This window comes from Macaca fascicularis, chromosome 4, assembly GCF_037993035.2.
Source record: "Macaca fascicularis isolate 582-1 chromosome 4, T2T-MFA8v1.1".
NCBI classification, from domain to species: domain Eukaryota; kingdom Metazoa; phylum Chordata; class Mammalia; order Primates; family Cercopithecidae; genus Macaca; species Macaca fascicularis.
Window position 1 is genome coordinate 170,562,840 of NC_088378.1, and position 9,579 is coordinate 170,572,418.

Below are 9,579 nucleotides of genomic sequence, written 5' to 3' on the forward strand. Positions count from 1 at the left end.
CACTGTTGGAAAGCTGATTGTTAAACATTTGCCAGCACACCACTACCCAGAGCGTGAGCAGGCGCCTTCTTCACTTCCGTGTGCCCAGACACTGCACTGAGGCATATGGGGAGCAGGCGACTCTTACTCTTAAAAGTTCCCATAAATTGGTCAGGCACAGTGGTTCACACCTGTAATCCCAGCACTTTGGGAGGCTGAGGCAGGCGGATTATCTGAGTCCAGGAGTTCGTGACCAGCCTGACCAACATGGTGAGACCCCATCTTTACTAAAAAAATACAGAATTAGCTGAGTGTGGTTGCACATGCCTGTAGTCCCAGCTACTCAGGAGGCTGAGGTAGGAGAATTGCTTGAACCTGGGAGGCAGAGGTTGCAGTGAGCCGAGATGGCACCATTGCACTCCAGCCTGGGCGACAGAGCAAAACTCAAAAAAAAGAAAAGAAAAGAAAGGAAAAAAAAGCTCACATAAATTGTAGCTTCCTTTTGAATATTAGAATCTGTTTCTCTGTCACCAGAAGACTGGGGATATATACCTGTGACCTTGACCTTTCCTAGGAGTAGGTAAAAGATCTCTAGATGATTGGGGAAAATGTGGGTTCATGGATAGGCGGGTAGCAGGGAAGTAAAACGTTGCCAAATATGCACGTGTATGCATGTGTTTGTACGTGTGTGCATGTGCATGCGTGTGCATGTGCGTGTGCCTGTGCGTGTGTGTGTGAAAGCTGGCTTAAAAATCAAAGTTCACAAATGTTGGCCCCAGCTAACAAGTCTGACATCAACGGTCTGATTGCTGGAGGTTCATTAGCGCCTCTTAGTGAATGGGGTTTGGCAGTGGGCATGTTTTCCATTGGCATGAGAGAGTTAAGAAAGAAACTGCCAACAAGTTTCTCAGCCAACCAGATTATAATCAGCATGCTCCACCTGAACCTGGTGCCCAAACAGTCATTTCGGTTAACACCTGGAAGTCTCCAGGACGTGGTGGGAAGCAGATGAAAAGATTCAGAGTTGGGGAAAACATGTTAAGGGGCCGGGCCTTGAGCTCACAAACAGACTCGGGTTGCAGCTCTGTGAGATGAAGAAAACCCATGTGTGATGAAATACAGGAGTGTGCCCTGGAGGTATAACTCACACTGACAAATATAGACATTCTGTAGCCCACAGACCCTCCCAACCCAGGGAGAAGGCACGGAACTTTCCAGGCATCTTGGATGTTCCTGGGTCTCAGGAGGTTTCCCTGGTGGCCCCCCTTAGGGATCCCTCTGAGTTCTTCTCTTCCTTCCTTCCCCTTGCTGTCCCCTGGCCTCCCTTCAGGCACATATTTACTCAGAACAAGTTTTCCTGCCAAGCACAAGATGCCCTGTTGCTCCCTCTCCGCTTCCTGTTAAAACCCACCCCCGGAAATGGATCTAATGTCAGCCGTTTCTTCCTTGCTCACCTCAAGCCCAGTCACATCCAGTCAGAAGGGGTGTCTGTCAAACATATCACTGCGCTGCTAGGACGGTGACACCCGGGTGCTATTCGACTCCTGGGAGGGTCTGAATCGCCGTACATCAGCCTGGTTGAGTTTTGTCTCCTCTGCCTAGCTGTGGAGTTGACGAACCGTGAGGAATTTTCTGGTTACTGTGCAGATATAATTAGTTGGCTCCAGACAAAATCAAGCACTCCTCTGAGTTTCTGTAAACAATGAATTTGTTTTTTTGTTTTTTTTTCTGAGTGGATACAGTGGGCACAGGGGAGTTGGGGGAGCTACTGGGGAGTGTTTCACTGAAAAGATACTGAAAGCGTAACAAGAGAAAAGCAGGTAGCAGAAAACAAAATGGTGCAATCGACAAATAGGATTTGGGCTATTTCTGATCAGAAAAAAAATGCCTTGGGAATAGAAAATCAGAGCCATCATGCTTGAAGGGACGTTAGACAGTGACCCTGCGAGACAGGGATGCATCCTCTGGTTAATGCTGAGAAGTCCCTGGTGTTTGCAGTCAGCCCAGAGCAGCGATGGGTGGTAACAGCAGGTTGGTCCTGAGCAGCCCAATTCTGCCAAGCTAAAGGGCTTCTCCTGATACCTCCACTTCCATACACATCTGCTCAGGTGCCCTTTAGAAACTTGTTTTCATCCATGCAGTCCTCGAGATTTGCATGAAGTTATTTAACTGGTACTTTTTTTTAATTTGGAGGGATACATAATATTATTTGCCCTGAATCTTAGAAATCCATGTTACAGTGCAAAAAGCATACCTCTAGACTGGCCATTTATTAGGGAAAAATTATTTTCAATACAGTTCAAAAGTAGAAAGCACACAGGTCAAGTTTGTTTTCTGTCGCGTGTGTGCGTGTGTGTGTGTGTGAGAATTTTTAAAAGGTAAAATCCTCATGACTTCCATAAAATGAGCATATCAAAGATTTTGTTTACATCATTAACCAAGGAGGGCACCAGTAAGATATCAACTACAACCAGTTCAAAATAGAATTCAACACACACACACACACACACACACACACACACACACACACACACACGCTGGGGCGGGGGGGCCATGCAGGGGCAATTAGGAATGTTGAAATGAACTTACAGCCGGGCGCGGTGGCTCAAGCCTGTAATCCCAGCACTTTGGGAGGCCGAGACGGGCGGATCACGAGGTCAGGAGATCGAGACCATCCTGGCGAACACGGTGAAACCCCGTCTCTACTAAAAAAATACAAAAAACTAGCCGGGCGAGGTGGCGGGCGCCTGTAGTCCCAGCTACACAGGAGGCTGAGGCAGGAGAATGGCGTAAACCCGGCAGGCGGAGCTTGCAGTGAGCTGAGATCCGGCCACTGCGCTCCAGCCCTGGCGACAGAGCGAGACTCCGTCTCAAAAAAAAAAAAAAAAAAAAAAAAAAAGAAATGAACTTACAAATAGATGCAAAATGCGTCAACATCTACAGGGGCAATAATTAATTTTATCACTACTGGAACTAATTCAACATTTCTTTGGTCAAGAATTATTTGTATTACTATGCAACTTGTTCAACGTACAGTGTTCTAAAATAGCTCAAAGATGGTGAAAGTCAGAGATAACCTGGAACAGTATGCTGCACAGGACACCCAGTAATCTTTTTGCCCATTTCAAACTTTTCAAAAATGTTTCAGTGTATGTGTGTGATTCTTAATTGCACTTACACATCCTTGGACAATAACTACATATTGTTAGAATAAGAAAGAACTCAGCAATGAATCTTGTACTAATTTTTGTTTTGTACATGTAAACACAAAGAAACTGTTCACATAAAAAAGTAGATGGTAAGTGAAGGATTTGTTGGAGCAATGTCACTCAATTCTTTGAACTTCTGAGTAGTATGCCAAAAGTCATATTATGACTGATAATCAAAATTATTTTTAATGATCTATTAGCTGCCAATCTAATTAAATCTTCCTTTAATTTTACTAAAGGCAAAGTATTAAAAATAAGCTGGCTCCTCATTTGTGTTCTCAACACCAATATTTTGAATTGTTTCCTTGTTGCCCCACGCACTTTCACCTCCTAGAGGAATGTGCCCTAATGTGAGGAGGAGCCTGTCTTTCTTTTGTAAAATTGGAAAAGAGCATCTGAGAAGGAGGGGGAGGGAAAAGAGAACTAGCCTCACTCACACGCAGTGTTCGCCTGCCCTTGATATCCCCCAGTGCTTGGCACGTAGTAGGATTTTTAAGAATTAACAGAAATGACCAAATGAATTAATTAATAGGTGTCCAAAGTAGATTTACTATCAAACAAACAGAGCTGATGCCGCAGTGCCCTTCGTTGCACGATCCCCTTCCAGGGCCGGGGTGAGCACCGCAGGCGGTGTCCATGTGTCCATGTATTTCTTGAGCGGGCCCCTAACGCTGTGCCTTCGTGCTCATATGTAATACAATTTGCAAAAGTAAGCTACTCTAAGAGCAATGAATTGGGATCTTTGTCCGTGCTCATGTCCAATTCATCATATTTCTCCTCTGCAGGGTGAGCTGTGGTGGCCGCAGGCCACCTGGGATCCAGTTAGGGGCAGTAGAGTTGGGGACATAATTAATTTGGATTTAATGGAATAAATGCATGTGACTTTCAGGCAGTCTTCTTACTGTTAAATTACTGCTAATTATCCTAATGTAGGGATGGCTTCTAGGAATGTCCCTGTTGCACACTCTATCTACTCACTAAGCAGAAGAATTGATGATGCAGGGCCAGCGATAAGAATGCATCCTACAGCGCCTAGCTGTGTGTAGCAGAAGAGAGACAAATTGCTCCGATCATCGGTCATGTGAAATGATCTGCACAGGGTCAGCAACATCTTGTCAGAATGAAAGTTCACCATGCTTTCTTTCTTTTTCGACGGGAATGGTATATTTGATAAAATTGGAACACATTTTTTCAGCAATTAAGAAAAAGAAAACATTTTAACAAAAAAAATGAACCCTTGACTTGAATGTATATTGAAGTGTTGTCTTTTGTCAAGCTTAAATTTATTAAGGACCTGGGAGAAAAATTCTCAATAAATTCAATGGAATATGAACAAATGTCAAGAAGCTATGTGATGGAACTAATGGGAATTATTCTGATATAGATGACCAATTTTAACCAAAAAGTGTCCAGATAATTCAAAAAGTAATCCATCAAAAAGAACAAACACATTCTGAGTCAAAATCATGAACAGGCCATTGGATTATTGGAAAATCTAATCAATGAAGATGCAAGAATCTTATGAACATATTAAGGGTAAGACTTAAATGTCTTGTGGATTTGAGACAAATTAGTTACATCAATGAAGATACCATAAACTCTGCAAAAGTTTGTTATAGGAAATCATGAACCAAACCAGCTCATGCAGGTCATCAATTCAATGAATATGTTCAGTCACTGTAGATGAAAAACTGAAATGCCCTGAAATCTGCCAGCTGAAGAATAATGAGGTTCATAAATTTGGCAAAAGAGTTTTATTTCTCATAAAGCATTGCAGCCTGCAGGCTGACCATCTTGCAGACTGGGAAGTGTAACCTCCTTAAGAAGTACTTCAGGGGAGGGATCAATGGATTTGGAATGTACGCTGAGCAGGTTGGCTAAGTATACACGTTCAGCAAGTCATAGGAGGAGTGATGGACACTCACAACAGGAAGGCAAGGGCATGCGTAGTAGCTAACAGGCATGCAACGTGCTTCCCTGCTCACTTCAGGGAGACTTAACATTTGAATGTATTACAAGTAGGCTCTAAACATCAAAAGGTGAAGCAGAGGACATGGAGGCCCTCCGTGTGTAGTGTCCCTAGCTGGCCAGAGCCACTCTGTGGCTAGTGGTCTCTCACCAGGAAGGAATGATGGTGAGTCCTGTGTCAAGATTGTAAGGGAGCAGCAGCATGAGGGCTGGTTGGTATCGGAAGTGGAGCAAGTCTTTCCAAAGGGCTGGTTTGTGTAATCCTTAAAGAGAAAGCCAACGGCAGTCAGCAAGAGGGGTGGTATAACAAGGCCCGCTGACCTTCCTCCTGTCATGGCCAGGAACCCAGTTTTTAAGGTTTCTTCAGGGCCCCCTTGGCCAAGAGGGGATCTGTTCAGCTGCGTAGGGGCTTAGAATTTTATTTTTATTTCTCAAATCTTGCAGTTCATATATAATGAATTTTTCCCCAAATCTAGATAATATTGAACTTTACATAATGTGACCAATATTGAATTGAAAAGGGAAAGTAAAAAAAATTCTCTAAATCTTCAATAGTAAATTTTAATAAAACACACTAGAGAAAGATCTGAATTGTCTTTCTATTCTCTCTATAGAAAATGGTACTGCAAAAACTGTTGTGTTTTGAGGAGGTGATCAAAGAGGGTACAACCAAAATAGGTAAGGAAAAGTATTTTAGAGCTGCATCAGAAAGTTAATTGAAAATAATTTGTTTTCAGATTTTGTGACATTTAAGTTATGTTTCAGATTTTTTACATTATAGTTAGTTTGGAAAGTTCTTAATCATGTTTCTTCCTGTGATATTGTGAAATGTATATTTGGTCTTCTGGTTTCCTGATTCATAGCTCCCCAAATCCTTGGGATCTCTGGAGTGGTGAGTGGCTCTTGTATGCTAATGAGATGACTGGAGCTCCTCGATAGTCTCTGGTGGGGGACTGTTCGCTGTTTTCAACCCTCCCAGGAGGGAAGGTTGAAAATTTCAGCCTACCTCCTACTCCCCCAGACCCCAACCACCTCTCTCACTTCCAGGGAGGATAGAAGGGCTGAATATTGAGTTGATCACTGACAGCCAATGATATAATCAATCATGACCTACCTAATGAAGTTTCCCTAAAAATCCAAAAGGACTGAGCTCTGGGTCTTCCAGATAACAGAACATGTAGAAGCTCCTGCAGGGTGGTGTATCCAGAGAGAGCATGGAAGCCCTGTGCCCCTTTTCCCATTCCTTGCCTTATGTATCTCTTCCATCTGGCTGTTCATCTGTATCCTTTGTAATTTATCTTTATAATTAATGTGTAAATGTAAGAATTTCCCTGAGTTCTGTGAGCCACTTTAGCAAATTAAATAAACCCAAGGAGGGGGTTGGTGGAACCCCAGTTTATAGCTGGTTGGTCAAAAACAGTTCACCACCTGTGCTGCAATTGGCATCTGAGCTGAGGGATAGACTTGTGGGAATGAGCCTTCAACCTGTGGGATCTGACACAATCTCCAGCTAGACACTGTCAGAGCTGAGCTGGATTAGAAGACACCCAGCTGGTGCCCACTGGAGAGTCATCTGCAGAATTGTTTGGTATGTGGAGAAAAACTCCACACATCTGGGGTCATAGAAGTGTGAGTGTTGTGAGAGTACAGCAGGAGAAACTGAGTTTGTTTTTTCCTATGTCCTTACACTTCTAAAATTTCTTTTGCATAGTCTCTTCCCTTTTGCTGACATTAAACCTTATTACTCTATCCTCTGTCTCTGACCAACTCTTCTGTAGTTTTCCATTACTTATCCTTACCATGTTTTATTCTGTATTCTCCTATCCTACTTTCCAATTATCCTCAATGACTCATCTGTCAAAGACAACCAATGAGTTCTTAATTTTGATTACGGAATTTTTTGGTTTTCCAATTTGCCTTTGGTTTTTGTAGCATATGTTACAACTTCTCATGTCTGCTGAAATTCTATTGTCTTTTATCTCCTTGAACATAGTAAAAATAATTATATGAAAGTTTGTATATCTTTTAAACATTCTATTTTCTTCTGCTATTTCTATAAATTTGTACTTCCACTCTCTGGAGTCTTTGTGGCTCTGTTGCCACTGTTAGCTGTTTCAGCTGGTATTCGTACATATTGTCGCATCTCCTAAGAAGTATGCTTACTTTTTCCTTGTATGCTAGATTCTGTAACTCAAAATTTATCATAGAAATAATTTGAAGCTCAGGTGCTAACAAGATTCCAAAGAATTACAAAGCCAATTTCCAGAAGGGAGAATTGAGCTCAGCACTGGAGATCCCTTTTTCCCTGGAGGAATTTGCATGTTCCCGAGGGAGGAGCTGAGAGGTGGGGTGAAGCCACTGACTGCCTCATGGGGCTAGGGGACATGTTTGGAATTGCAGAAGGCTCTATGTGTGCATGTGCATGTGTGTGTGCGTGTGTGTGTGTATGTGCACCTAGGACAGAGCCCTTCAGTGCTCCAAGTCAAAGCAAGTGGAGGATTGGGATAAACTTAGCTTGGATTACGTTTACACAGCTCATCATTACTTCCAGGCACAGTAAAATCATTGCTGCCATCCTGAGGTGGACATAGCTTCCGGGAATGCCCAGGAAGCCCATTCTGCTGATGCACCCAGCATGTGACCTGAAGTGCAGGATCACAGGTCATCTCCCAGGGTCACAGGTCATCCCCCAGGGTCACAGGTCATCCCCCAGGGTCACAGGTCATCTCCCAGCCCAAACATGCTCCACAGCACGGGAAGTACATGGAGGGGAAGGGGATGAAAGTCTGAAAAAGATACAGTCAGAAGCCAGTTTGTCAAAAGATTTTCCACATCTTACAGCTTACATATGAAAGAAGATTGACAGAAGTTATCCACAACTTGACAATAACACTAAAACTTACATGACTTACCAATAATGAGTTGTAAAACTGAAAGAAAAATTTTCAAATTATCAATGAGAACCAAATTGTGATCGATTGTGCTAAAGACTGAATTTTCTCACTATTATCTCTATAGAAATGACATTACAAAACTGTGGTCAGAGGAAAAGGCAATCAAACATTATGCAGACGAAAATATAAGAAAACAGGAATTCCAGAGATTGGTTGGACAATTAAGCAATAAATATATTATTTTCTTGGATTCTATGCTGTTTGTGGTATTCCACAGGTTTTGAAAGTGTGTAATTCACGGTAATTTCCTTTATCTTTCTAAATGATAACAATTGTGTACTTAATTTTGTATTTCTTCTTTCTGAAAGAGGACGCTCACATTGTGTAAGCTCAGGCCCCTCTCAGACTAACTCTGTACCAGTGTATGTGTTTCAAAGGCTTTGTTCCATAGTTACTTAAGAAGGGATCCTCTGGCTCTCGTCATGCCACTTAAACTCCCTGGATTTCATTTTAGTCGTCTGTAAAATGAAGGAATTAGCCTAAAACTTCTGAGATCTGTTGCAGCTCTACAAGCAGGGCCTCTGCAATGCCGTGAATCGTAGCGGTAAGATTTAGTAAGGCTTTCCTCACTGTGTGACCTTGGAAAATTATGTGTCCTGGTTTGACAGATGAGAAAAAAACTGACCCAGAACAAGAAAAAGCACATACACAACTGCAGAACTCCAAAAGAGAGCAACCGAGACAGAAATCAGAGGGACGAACAAAACAGCAGGTGGCCAATTTGGCCATGTCCCAGGGCAAGGTGCTGGAGCATCTAGGCAAGACTATCAGGGCAGGTGGCCAAGGCCGGCTTTGCAGCTCAACTCAACACCATCTCAAGGATATAAAATGGTTAACGGCAAAGAAAATAGAAGACAGAATTTCTTTGGGCAAAGTTTTTAGTGTGCTATGGCAATTTCTGTCCCCATAGCCAGAGGTTTGGAGTTCATATTTCTGCATAGAAGTAGGTCATCTAATAATTAAAATCAAACTGTTGTGGTAACTAGAAGTGACTAGAGGATATTTTCTTTCTTTCTTTTCTTTGTTTGAGATGGAGTCTCACTCTGCCGCCCAGGCTGGAGTGCAGTAGTGTGATCTCAGCTCACTGCAACCTCCGCCTCTGGGTTCAAGCAATTCTCCTGTCTCAGCCTCCAGAGCAGCTGGGACCACAAGGCATGCCACCACACCCAGCTAATTTTTGTATTTTTAGTAGAGACGGGGTTTCAACATTTTGGCCAGGCTGGTCTTGAACTCCTGACCTCAGGTGATCTGCCCGCCTTGGCCTCCCAAAGTGCTGGCATTCCAGGTGTGAGCCACTGCACCCGTCCAAAGTCACACTTAACTTGATGGTTTAAAGATACTCGAGACAGAAATACTATGTAAATTATGCAGCATTTTACAAATTTTAATTTGGATTACATTGCTTTTATGAGTCATCATATCAACAAATCTCATACTTAATAGATTTTATAGATCAGTACAATTTACAA